The following is a 14223-nucleotide window of genomic DNA, read 5'->3' on the forward strand; positions in this document are numbered from 1 at the left end:
GGGTCGGATTATTGAAAGATAATGAATTAAGTTATTAATGCAAATTGTGGTAGGCCCCGCTTTCGGCGGTGACGTTACCCTCGGCTAAGTAGTCTGAGTCAGCAGGGATACAGTCCTAAATAACCGGGTTATAGTATTAATAGTAGTTAACTTATGAGGGGGTCAAAGAGTTTGGATCCCCGCCATCCAATACCTATGGGCATTGAAGGAGATCCTACTAAATTTGACCCAGGTCCCAAGCAGGACCTCTAAACGCTGAACAAGGGCAAGACCCTTACCAAACCGTTCCCTTAACCCCCGACCAGGTAGCCAACATACCTCCATATAGACCGTGGAGATATGAATGGTGAAAATCTTTTATTTTATATAGACAGTAAAATAACGCCAAGACACCACGGACAAACGATAAGGAAAGATCACCTTCAACATAAGTAACTAGTTATTAAAGTCATTAATACAAAACCAAATAAAAAGTGCAAAAGATTAAAAATAAAAAGTATTATACTAAACACTTGTCTTCACCAAGTGATGTAAGAGACTTAGGCAAACATGGCCTTGATTGTCAAGAACTCTTACGATCAATCTTGGATCCCGAGACGACTCACACACTCTACGATGGACAATGGATGATGGTGGTGGATGATGGTGTTATGGTGGTGGTGGGTGGTGGATGAAGTGTGAGAGAGGTGGTGTGCCAAGGGATGAAATGGAATGAAGCCAAGCACCCCTATTTATAGGCTGAACAGAAGGCTGGGCACGGCCCCGTGTCCGCTGGACACGCCCCCGTGCCCGTCTGACATTCTCTCTCTTCATTAATTGTAATTCGCAATTACAATTAATGCGCCTGCTGTACTTTCACCACGCCCCCGTGCCCGCTGGACACGGCCCCGTGGTGGGCAATGGAAGCTTCTACTGGTTTGTCTTTTCTGCTGCTTCCTGGGCACGCCCCCGTGTTCGCTGGACACGGGGCGTGTTCAGTCTCTGTTTTCTCTTCTTTGCCTTGGGAGGTGCCGTTGAGGGTCCGGGCAGTCTACTTTTGTTCCTTTTCTTGTATTTATGCTAGGATTAGTTGTCTTTTTGCTTCTTTTGTGATTTTGAGCTCATTTCATCCTGAAAATACAAAAGGAAGACAAAAACACTCTTTTTCCAACATTAGTACTTAAAAAGGGTTAGTTTTATACCTTAATTGATGTGATTTATATGTTGCATTTTACACACATCAATAACATGTCTTGGGAGCAATTTGTTGCTCTTATCAAAGAAAATCGATTCCCTCAGCATGAGGTTGAGAAGATAGAATCTGATTTCCTATCACTGGTCATGAAGAACCTGGATTGCCAGACTTATCTCACAAGCTTCAACACCCTGTCAAGATTGGTTTCGTACCTTGTGACCCCGGAACCCAAAAGGATCGCACGTTTCATTGGGGGTTTGGCCCCAGAAATCAAAGCTAGCGTGAAGGCTTCTCGGCCCGCTACATTTAGATCCGTAGCTGATATATCTCTGTCTCTCACTCTGGATGCAGTGAGACAGAGATCATTGAGAAATGCTGACACCGAGAAGAGAAAGCGTGAAGATGATGGTTCACGACGTTTAGGTAAGAAACGAAAGGGAAACAACGACCACAAGAAAGGGTCGGGATCCAAGACGGGTGATCAACAGTCAAGTGACAGGCCCAAGTGCAAAGTTTGCAAGAAGCACCATTTTGGGAAGTGCAGGTTTGAGCAGAAATCCTAATCCCAGCCTAAGGCATGTGGGATTTGCAAGTCCACTGAGCACAGGACTCTTGAGTGCAAAAAGCTGAAAGATGCAACTTGTTATAGTTGCAATGAAAAAGGGCATATCAAGACCAACTGCCCAAAACTGGTGAAGAAGACTGAAGATGGGAAGAAGACCAACGCCAGGGTCTTTCAAATGAATGTTCTGGAGGCCATCCAGAACGACAATGTCATAACTGGTACGTTTCTCATTAATGATGTTTTCGCAAGAGTATTATTTGATTCTGGAGCAGATAAATCCTTTGTGGATAATAAGTTTTGTGAATTGTTAAAATTGCCTGTTAAAGCCTTAAGTGTGAATTATGAGGTAGAATTAGCTGATGGAACAATGGAAACAGTTTCAACTGTGTTAGATGGATGTGTCATATCCATTAGGAACCACTCTTTTCCTTTATCCCTGTTACCCTATAAGCTAGCCGGTTTCGATATAGTGTTGGGCATGGATTGGTTATCGCATAACCAAGCCCAGATCGTGTGCAACAAGAAGCAAGTGGTGATCAAGACTCCGTCTGGAGAACCACTAACCATTCAGGGAGATACTCAACATGGATTGCCTGAGCAAGTGGCTATGCTAAAGGCATCCAAATGTTTGAAGAAGGGTTGTGTCATTTATATGGCAAAGGTATCCATTGGTGAGGAGAAACCCAAGATTGAAGATATTCCAGTCATCTCTGACTACCCTGAAGTTTTCCTGGAAGAACTACCTGGTTTGCCACCAGATAGACAAGTGGAGTTCAGAATCGACATCATTCCAGGAGCAGCTCCCATTGCAAGAGCACCATATAGATTGGCACCAACAGAAATGAAGGAATTAAGGACGCAGCTAGATGATCTGCTAGCCAAAGGTTTTATTAGACCTATTTCGTCTCCATGGGGAGCACTGTTAGTGCACTACATCTGTCGATTTCGTCTTGTATCGAGTCTTAGTTTTAGATTGTTAGATCAGGGCACGTTTTACGAGAAAATAGGATAGCATATAGGTTTAAACTGATAGATCTGCTTATTTGGACATAGGAGGTCCGCTTATTTGTCAGGTTAGCTTATTTGTCAGGTTAGCTTATTTGTCAGGTTCGCTTATTCGGACATGTCCCTTGAAGGGAACCTCATCACCTATAAATAGGTGCACATAAGCGAACCTCATAAGATTTTGGTGAGATTACATACCGAGGTGCTGCTAAATCAATCAGAAAAGTGATTTAAGAGAATATCTAGCTATTTCTACGTCAGGTACTTGTTTTCCGCACCTGTATCTGATTAAAACTCCTCTGAACGACTCGTTCGGGTCAAAACACGATCCTACAAGTGGTATCAGAGCTTCAGGAGGAGGAGTTCTGCAGAGAATAGCTGAATTTCATCAATTTTTCTTACTTCTACAACTTCTTTCATCATTTTAGAAAGTTTTAACGGTCAAAATTGGATCAAAATTTCACAAATTGTGCGTAATTGAACATAGACAAATCCCTGAGAGTTTGAGTTTGAAATTCGAACTAAAAATGGACAAAAATACCTTCGAACTAGGTTCCGCTTATTTGAACATTTGGTAGATCCGCTCATTTGAACAGTTCAAGTCCGCTCATTTGATAAATTATCAGTAGTTCCGCTTCTGGGTAATTATTCAAGTCCGCTCCTGAGACATATTTTGAGAAGGTCCGCTTCAAATTGCATGAAGGTCCGCTTCAAATTGCATAAAGGTCCGCTCCAAAGAACAATCAAGTCCGCTCCAATGGTTCGCTCATTTGACATCATGGTCCGCTCATTAGATACCTAGGTTCGCTTTTATGTCAATTCAACACCTAGGTCCGCTTTTGTGACCATCTAAGACACCTGGATTCGCTTTCATGTCAACCCAACATCTGGTTCCGCTTTTGTGACTCTGATAACCATAGTTTCGCTTTTAAGTACATCAACTATTTCGCTTTTGTGTCAGTTTGCACGAGGTTGTATCGGTTGATCAGACTTTGCATGTGCTTACATCATTCCTAAAGTTAAAGTTCACGGTCAAATTCATGTGACATTAACTTGTCAGGTCTCGTAAATTGAAGCTTAGGTTGCTTGGTTTGATAATATTTGTCGGGCATTATGCATGTGATGTTATATAGAGTGCTTGTCAGATTAAGTGGATTGTGAGGCCCAATGAACAGTGTATTGATAAACGAAATGTCGGCCATTTAAATGTGTCATCAAGTATAACGGTCCAATTATATGTTGTCGGTCGGTCATATGTTTTTCAGTTTACATGTGAACAAAGTGGTCGGCCCAATCATAAGTCTATGAGTTAATGTTGAGGTCAAATAGAAGTTTGCAAATTGTCGGCCCAATCATAAGATATAGATACTAATCAAGTTGTCAGCACATGTTTCCAAATTGAAGCCTTGTATGTGAATCAAGTTGGCAGCCCACTACATGTCATCGGCCCAATCACAAATTTGAGGTTCAATTAAAATTGTTGGCCATAATTGATAGTACACATCATTCACACGGCCCTAAGTAATCACGTGAAGATCTCAGCCCTTGTGTAGATTTGCATTATCAAAGTTGTCGGATCCTTAGTTAACAGTCTTATTGCCAATTTTTGAGGTCCAATAGAATTAGAACAACATCAGACATTAAAATTTGCATGTGTTGTTGAGAGGCCTATTGATTTTTCTGGTATACAAGTCTCGGCCCATCTCGGCTCATTAAAGTTGGTGAAAACAGTTTGAAAGTAAGTCAGATTGTGTTGTAAGTTTTGGGTCAGTTTGCACCAAATTCAAGTCATATCAGTCTCATTCGCACAAGGTCGCTTGAAATTGATTCAGTTCGTTTGTGAAATTAATCAGTCATTTGAATTCAAGCTCGGTCAAGGTTGTGTTGTTTAGCTAGGTCATTGAAAAGATCGTTTGAATTTGATCCGGGTCATATCTGTCCGAACAGTCTTTCAACCTTCAATCCGCATAGAATATTCACCAGTTCGAGTATCGTTTCGTTTCTATTAATTGATAAGTCTTTAAACTGATTGTGTTTTGTTTGTGTGTCGTCAGGTGATACAGGTGTTTTACGAGGTGAACCAGTTAGTTTGAAAGCTTGTTCGAAAAATTCTTCGATACCAAACATGGATTCTGAGTTTTACAACGCGTTTGCTACAACTCCGACTAATCCATCCGACATTGCAAAGACCATGACCATGGAAAATGAAACCGGAACAATGCAAAAACCCCCGAAACTTATGGGAATTGAAGATTATCACGGATGGAAGAAACGGTTCGAGAATTGGGTGCAGGCGAATCATTTAAAAGCTTGGGAGAGCATCGAAACTGAATATGAGAGGCCAAAGAATACAATGGGACTTGATAAAATCATTTCTGAATTCACTGATCAAGAGAGGGAAAGTTATAAAGGCGACAAAATGATGGTCAATCTGTTATAACAAGCAGTGAAAGAGGATATATATGTGTTACTTCAACATGATGATAATGCTCATTCTATCTGGGAAGCTCTTAAGAAGAAGTTTGAGGGAAGTACGGAGATGCTATAGAGTAAAGCAGCTTTACTAAAGAAAGAGTTTGAATTGTTTACTTGCATGCCTGGTGAAACGACAAAGACTCTCATTGAAAGATACTGTCATCTTGTACATACTATGTCACCATTGAAGATAACAAAAACTCCAGCTGAATGGGTTGAAAAGCTTGCTGATGCGTTACCTCAAAAGGAATGGGGAACATATTTGATGATACTAAAAAATTCCGGACAGTTTAGCAAGTTATCGATTGCACAGTTTATTGAGAAGCTGGAGGCTCAGGATCTTGAACAGCAGAAAATTGCTAGAATGAACAGTTCAACTCATCAACAAGATATTAAACTGTACTATAAAGGAAATGTTCAAACTGCTGAAGCCAGTCCAAAGATACAAACCGCATTTAGTGCTGGAAATCAATCTGAACCAAGCAGTCAAGGATCTGTTAACACTAGTGGGTTCTCAACGGTAAATCCTCCAAGTGCTCAAAGTACATCAGTTGGAAATGGTCATTTGTTACAATGCAATGTGGCTCTACATCTTCAAAACGGACAGAATTATACTGAAGAAATTGTAAAGAGTCATATGGGGTTACTGGTCACTGCATTAGAATCTTATGAAGGTTTGATTGCCGGAAGAATTGGCAATCCAATGCTCACAAAGGAAGATTATGACCAGATCGATGCAGAGGAACTAGAATTAATGGATATTAAATTGTGACAACCCTCACTAAACCAGGTATCCGTACGTCTTAATTAACTATTAATTGTTGCTTAATTACTGTGCTTGACTGAGATTACTGATAAACTGCTACTTGACTATTGATACTTGTACATATCTGCATCATACTTTGATTTCCGTCACTACATTATTTACTTATTGAACTCTAGTGACAAACATGATGCACAAAAGCACAGTAGCCTTTGAACGGATAACCTATTGAACATGCTGATATAGCCAGCATCAGGCAAACACTGCCTCTAAAGGCCTATATGAGCCAGAAATATTTTACTACACCCATAGTGTGTGTAGGGATACAAGGGTTGTATAACTACGTCTCTAGGAATAAGATGTAATGATTGGATGTGCCTAAAACGTACTCTAAGCACGAAACACAGCACTTTTATCAACACACTAGCTTCTAGCTAACTAATAAAGTGCCAAAACATGAGGAAATATTCCTGACACTTTGCAGAATAAATTGTGTCGCTAAAAATATTACTTACGACACTTAAAAGCTTACTTAAGCACTTTAACGGATTACTATCCAACCGAACAACCGGACTATACCCGGAACATAAAAATATTGCCAGAAATATTATTAGTCTTTTTCTAAGCCAGTTAGGGTCCCTGATTACCCTAACACTCGCAATATAACACATCATGCAACTAACGGAGTTAATCCCTAAAGTTAACTTATTAGATGTAACTGAACTCTAACTAATCAATTGAAAACCAACCGGATACCCCCCCCCCCTCAATGAAATCGGCCAAACCAAGGGAACCAAGAAGTACAACTTTTGATTATTATAATGGTGTATGTTTAATATCTAGGGGACATGAAACCCGTTGGACGAAGAACTTATATTTCTCTATAAATACACCACCTCACATTAGAGAGTTATCACACCTCACATTTCACCACCCACACTTTCTCTCCCTCTCTTGGAGGTCTCGGCCGAGAGCACCCCACATCCATCCATCCATTTCGATTTCCATCTTGCAAGTTCCAAGTATCTACAAGGCTTTCGGGTCACGTATTAGGAAGCTTGAAGCAAGCGGAAGTGGAAGGACCTCGTTTCTTAGCTTTTATCCACCACATTTTCGACTAGATTCTTCCCTAGCCCCGAGCTAGAGGTATAATGTTTAAAACTCACTCTCGAACGTATTTAAAGTGGTTAATATGATTTTTAACGGTTAAAAGTCGGAATCATGCGTTTTGAATCTCTAAAGTCTACTAAAACTTGAATTTTGTTGGTTAAAAGCTCATAACATGTGTAAAAGTTGTAGTAATTGAATATGTTGATTGTTGAGACCCGATCTACATTGTGGTGGCTCTTATCATCGTTTAACCCAACTTTGTTAAGATCATAGATCTTGACATAAGCTTGTTTCTGTCGGTACGAGGGTTAAAAGGTGAAACTCCACCACACGAGAAACATGAACTTGTGTAAAAGTATTATTACTTGTAAAATAGTATTTAAAACTAGCGGATCTACGTATGTACAAGTGGTATATTCGTAGAACCAAGTGTCGAGAAAATCATGTTTTATATAAGTTGGATGACATACTAACAAAGGTGATTTTACAAACCACAAGTGTATAAACACTTGTGAAATAAGAAGTTTCGACAAAATAACAATCTTTGAGAAAGATGACGGGAAGTTGTAAAGGATGATTTGTTCTAAAAACGGGGTTTTTACAAGACTAAACTATTTTATACATAGATCCACTAAATATAACGAGATCTACACAATAGTTTTCAGAAAAACTACAAGTTCATGTAATAATGCGATTTTACATACTAGTCGACTAGTTTGATGTGTTGAAAACTAATTGATGTGTTGGAAATTGATTGGTTGATTTAGAGAAGTGTTGAAGTGATTTTGTAAAAGAAAATGATACGCTTGAAAGCGTGGCCACCTCCAGTTACAGGGGAAACTCTGGCGAAATTTTTCTAAAATCTAACACTTAGAATTGTTTACAAGTGTTAAACTATTTTTGACATATTTTCAAAAATAATTCGCCATGACTTTATTTACAAATATTCGGAGGTGGGATTTTCACAAAAACTAAACGTGATAAATATTTATTCGATAAATATATTTTTCACCACACTGTTTATGATTATTTTGTATATAAATATTATTTTTAGAGTAAAAATAATATTTACAAACGTTGACGAACCCAAAATAATACAAACGCTTATACGACAAACATATAAGTTACAACGGTAATTACTATTACCACATAATCGTTAAAGCATAACTTACGCTTTATGCGAAAATATTCATAAACGCGTATTTTGTCAACGTATTATTTTGGAAAATATTATGTGAAGAGAAAATATAATATTTTTGAGAAAAATATTTATATTTTGGAATGAGAAGTAAAAATATATTAAGTGGGACTAATGAGATGATACAAATGCACATGTATTAAATCCCCCATCCTTGGGAAGGAAATTAAATTACCAAGTATATACAAGGAACGGTTGTCTAACTGTATCCCCGAAAATGTAAACTATAAAGCTAAGGCACGACCATCCGTCTAATAGAATTAGCACATGTAGGTCGTTGCACAGCTATCGGATATTTGGAGTACTTGGTATAGCGACGCACTGACTGTGAGTTCATGTCCCCTTTTTCTCTTAACTCTTTTCAGTTTTATAAACTGCGGGGGTGAAATACATGTTACTATGATTATGTATACTTGATACATGTTATGGTTAGCGTAAGGAGGGTTATTACTTAGATCATGTGAGTGGGTAGGCGGAAACTGGAGGCCATTAATCCTCATTGTAGGACCGAGGGACGTAAGCGGTAGATCTATCTGGGTGTAGCGAGCCCAACTCCAGGTCCAGCATAACGGACCTTGGGGTGACTTTGTGCCCGACACAAAATCCGCTAGGTATGAGTCTTCCTACTTGCACTTCACACATATCAATGGACTTGCAACCCATTGGTGATCTCTTTTTCCTTATTTGCTACATACCAGGGTTTTGATAAATACAAAGGTTTATTTACTCACTTTCACATGAACTCGCTCAACATTATTGTTGATTTTTCAACTTACATGTATTTCAGGGAATTAAAGATCTGGCACGGTATGGCATGTTTTCCGCTGCATAAGTCACCAGGGTCATCCAGGGTTCGGGGAATGTGACTCTTTCCTGGACAAGTCACAGTCCTTGAATCATGTTTATGTTATGTTTGGGTTTGTAATGTTTAGACAAGTTTATGGTTGTTGGGTGTTAACCCGTTAAGACAATGTTTTGATTTTATTTTAATGGATGATCTTGCATATTTTTAATTCATATAGCTTGTTATGATTAAGCTATGGTATTAAGAAGTCACACCAAATTAACCACGCTTCCGCAAAGCCAGGGTGTGACAGCTTGGTATCAGAACTCTGATCATAGCGAACTAGGATTCCTTCTTGAGTCTAGACTATGATCACTAGGGCTCTCACGAAAACATTTTTACTGCATACCACTTAAGTCCAGATCCAAAACGTTTTTATAAACAAATGTTGAGTATATTTTATTTATTATTTTTAGGCTCAGTCTGGGAGGCTGAGGCTCGGTCTGGGAGACTGAGGCTCGGTCTGGGAGGCCGAGGCTCGATCTAATGGATCGAGGTAGATGTCTAGTGGGACTAGGGAGTCAGTCTGGGAGGCTAGGAGAATTGACTAGTGGGACTAGGGAGTCAGTCTGGGAGGCTGGGAAAAGTTTGCTAGTGGGACTAGGGAGTCAGTCTGGGAGGCTGGGAAAGTTGGCTAGTGGGACTAGGAAGGACAGTCTGGGAGGCTGGGAGGCTAGTGGGACTAGGAGGATTATGTGATTATTACTTGGTAACTTATGTGATTACCTGATTATTTGTGCATACTTGTGATTGTGTTACAGACACAAGGACTCACCAGGCACAGGAGATTCGGATACCACTGGACCTTTACCCATAGTATCTGACGACATTATATCCTCAGAGCACGAGGTGCATACCTCCGATTACACGAGCACTGATGACGATGACTTTCAGCGCCATCTGGCAGTGATTCCGGCACCCATACCTTTTGCTGATGAGCCTATTGATGACCCTCCTGCTGAGTACTTACCCTTAGTTGTGATACCAGCTCCTATTCCTTTAGCTGTCTATCCCGCATATGACTTGCTACTCGACGCCGAGGCTGACGGCGATATCGATTTGTTTGAGGACGAGCCTTTTGAGGATGAGATTCCGGATGCAGCTCTTCTTCCCGCTGGCGATCTTCTGATGATCGCTGACGCCCCTGCTGAGGACTCGCCCGCACATTCACCGGTCCCAGACTCCTTTGAGTCTGTGGCATCCGCACCTTCTCACGAGGTGAGCGCACAACATTTCGCACACGACTCGGATCCTGACCAGGCATCCTCAGCAGCACCTATTCCGAGCTTCGCATTTGAGCATGACGACATAGAGGATTCGGATCCCATTTTCCCTCCGGGATTCGACCCGGATCACGACATTGAGTTTATCCCGATGGACCAGCTCGTGGAGGACCCCGCTGATCCAGTTGACCCTATTGATCCTGAGTTCGACTTTGATATGGCTTTTGATGACCATGAGCCTGCCTTGGCTCCTGAGCAGGCAGCTGCTCTAGATCCTATGCCTGAGCATGACCCCGTACATGCTGGCGTTCCTGTTGAGCCCATTATAGCTGACCTGCCTGTTGGCGATCTTCCTGTTGATGACGTTCCTTTGTTAGTTGGTGATCATGTTGTTGCTATCGATCCTGCTGTTGATCCACCTTTTGTTGCTGATATACCGGTCGACCATCCTATTGCACCAGTTGACCCTGTCGTTGCTCCTCCATTTGATCCCATTCCACTCGAGCCAGAGCACGCACTATTTGCAGAGCATATGGATCCACCCGATGAGGACGCTCAGCACGGTTGGATACCTGCTGACGAGGACTTCCCACCTTTGCCCCCTCAGATCCCTGTTACACGATCTGTTGATTTCACTTTTCAGGTTCCACAGTTTGTACCTCCAGCGAGGCCTGGAGAGGGTTCCTCAGCCCATCCTTTTGGGCACGTACCGATGTCTATTCCCTTCATGCCTCAGATGTCATCTGTTCCACCCTCTACTTCATCATTTCATGTGGCACCATTTGACCCCACCGGTGAGCCTTTGCTTTGGCCGACGCCATCAGCCATGCCACCTACTGATCCATACCATTCGTTTCACGTTGGACACACTATAGAGGACGTTTTGATGTCCTTCGTTCATCAGCATGAGTCGCACACGCAGCGTCTCCAGGAGCTCGGGAGAGCTCAGCTGCCACCATGTTCATGCCATGGTCAGATACACTCCCCTCTTCAGCCAGGTCGATCTTTACCCCCAGATTTTGCTGCTCGTCTCTTTACCCTAGAACAGCAGGTCGCTTCTGTTATTCGCACTCAGCAGGCTATGGAGGAGGATTGGCTTCTGTTACGCCGCTTGCTTTACCCTCACTTTCCCCCTCCTCCCCCGCCATCCGCTTAGAGCTCATCAGTGCTATATAGGTAGACGTTGGTGAGACGACCGCGATTGTGACTGCACAGCATTTTGGAGACCAGCTGATGATACTGACTTTTGTTGATACTTGTTTGATGTACTTGATGTATTAGACACTGACATGATATAGTTTTTGGACAGGGGTGATGTAGCCCCTGATTGATTGATGATTGTATGACACAGTGATGTACTGATACACTTACTACATTGTGGTCTCGATATATATGGCAATCACAGTATTCTCACCATATCTGATTCACTTGATTGCTTATTTATATTTTTGGGACATGGGATGTTGTATGTATGATATTTGCGACATGGGATGTTGGGACATGGGATGTTGTGTGTGATATACTGATAACATGAGATGTTATGTGCTATTACTATTACTATATACGTACGCTTTATTATGGCCTGACCGACGTATACATCTTTAGAAGATGCCGCCAAGACGTCAACCTCAGCCAATGCCTACTACTCAGGACGAACTACAGCAAGTCATTGCTGCTGCTATTGCTCAATATGCTGCCTCTTAAGGAGGAATGAGTGGAAGCAACTCCGGCAACACGGGCAACAACAACAATCCACCGCATGGGTGCACTTACAAACAGTTCTTGGACTGCAAGCCCGTAAACTTCGATGGCACAGGTGGTGCTGTTGCTTTCGTCCGCTGGGCTGAGAAAACCGAGTCCGTACTTCGCATGAGCAAATGCGCGCTGGATCAACAAGTCACTTACATCTCAGGGCTATTTTTAGATGGAGCCCTATCATGGTGGAATCTACAAGTCCAAACACTTGGCGAAGCTGCTGCTTACGCACTGACATGGACCGAGCTGAAAGAACTCATGCGCAAGAAGTACTGTTCTCGCGCTGAAATTCAGAGATTGGAGACCGAGTTTTGGCATCTAAAAATGGAAGGTCCTAAGATAGCTGAGTATGTTCAGAGGTTCCACGACTTGTCGCATGTGGTACCATACATGGTTACGCCTGAGTTCAAGAGGATTGAAAGCTCCATTTGGGGATTGGCTCCTCAAATAATCAGCATGGTGACTTCCTCCAAACCTGCAACTATCACGGAAGCTATTGATTTGAGTGTGGCTCTCACCGAAGAGGCAATTCGGCTGAACAAGTTTGATGAAATTGAGCCCAAGAAGAAAGAGACTCATGTGGAGTCATCTGGTGGCAACAAGCGAAAGTTTTCGAATTTCAAGCAGGGCACCGGGATGGTGGTTAAGAAAGGGGAATCGAATGCGCCAGCTCAAGATTCAGCTGGTGGTAGGAAGAAAGGTAAAGGATATATGGGTGCTCATCCCAAGTGTAATTCTTGCCAACGCCATCACTCTGGTCGATGCGGGCCAAAAGTTTGTGAATCATGTGGGAAGACTGGTCATTCAAAGGATTCTTGTAGGGCTAATGCTGGCCGGGGAGGCCAAGGAGGATATGGGAATAGGAACAACCGTGGTGGTGCTGGGAACCGCCCACAAGGAAACCAGGGAGGTGATGGAAACCGTGCCAATCATGCTAACCAAGCGGGCGCCATGAACCGTAATCAGGGAAACAACCAAGCAGGAAACAATGGTGGGAACGGGCAGAGGCCCGGATGTTTTAAATGCGGTGATGTTGGGCATTACAAAAGGAATTGCCCAGAATTAAACCAAGCACGCGGAAGAGTTTTCAACATAGAAGCCAGGGAAGCACGCCAGGATCCCAATGTTGTCACTGGTACGTTCCCTGTAAACCAACGCTATGCATCCGTTTTGTTTGATACTGGTGCCGATTATAGCTTCGTATCGCTAGAATTTAAGAATATGCTTGGTTTAGCCGCTAGTAAGTTAGATATTCCGTACTCGATCGAATTAGCGAATGGGAAGTTAGTAGAAGCTAACGAGGTGATTCGAGGTTGCGTAATCGAGCTGGGAGAGCGTGAGTTTGCTCTCGATCTACTACTAGTCCAGTTGGGAAGCTTCGACGTGGTAGTAGGGATGGATTGGTTATCGAGTAACAAAGCAGAGATAGTTTGTCACGAGAAGATAATTCGTATTCCGACCAATGATGGTGAGACCATTGTTGTTCATGGGGAGAAGCGTGAGACGCCGTTGAGGATAATTAGCTGCCTGAAAGCAAGGAAGTGTTTGTAGAAAGGATGTGTTGCCTTTCTGGCACACATTGTGGATAAAAAGGCTGCTGAGCCGAAGATCGAAGACATCCCTGTCGTGAGGGAATACCCAGAAGTCTTTCCAGAAGACTTGCCTAGATTGCCGCCTCAGAGACAAGTAGAGTTCCACATTGACTTAGTTCCAGGCGCCGCGCCTGTGGCTAAAGCACCTTACAGACTTGCTCCGTCTGAGATGCAGGAACTGTCGACACAACTTCAAGAGTTGTTAGATAAGGGATTTATCCGACCAAGCTTCTCGCCTTGGGGAGCTCCATTTTTGTTTGTGAAGAAGAAGGACGGTAGTTTCCGTATGTGCATTGACTACAGAGAGTTGAACAAGCTGACGATCAAGAATAGGTATCCCCTGCCAAGGATTGATGATCTATTTGACCAACTTCAAGGGTCAAGCTTCTATTCAAAGATCGATCTTCGATCTGGATATCATCAGCTACGGATACAGGAGGAGAGTATCCCGAAGACAACCTTCAGAACTCGATATGGACACTACGAGTTTCTCGTTATGCCGTTTGGTTTGACAAACGC

The sequence above is a fragment of the Helianthus annuus genome, chromosome 17, assembly GCF_002127325.2.
Source record: "Helianthus annuus cultivar XRQ/B chromosome 17, HanXRQr2.0-SUNRISE, whole genome shotgun sequence".
Classification (NCBI taxonomy): domain Eukaryota; kingdom Viridiplantae; phylum Streptophyta; class Magnoliopsida; order Asterales; family Asteraceae; genus Helianthus; species Helianthus annuus.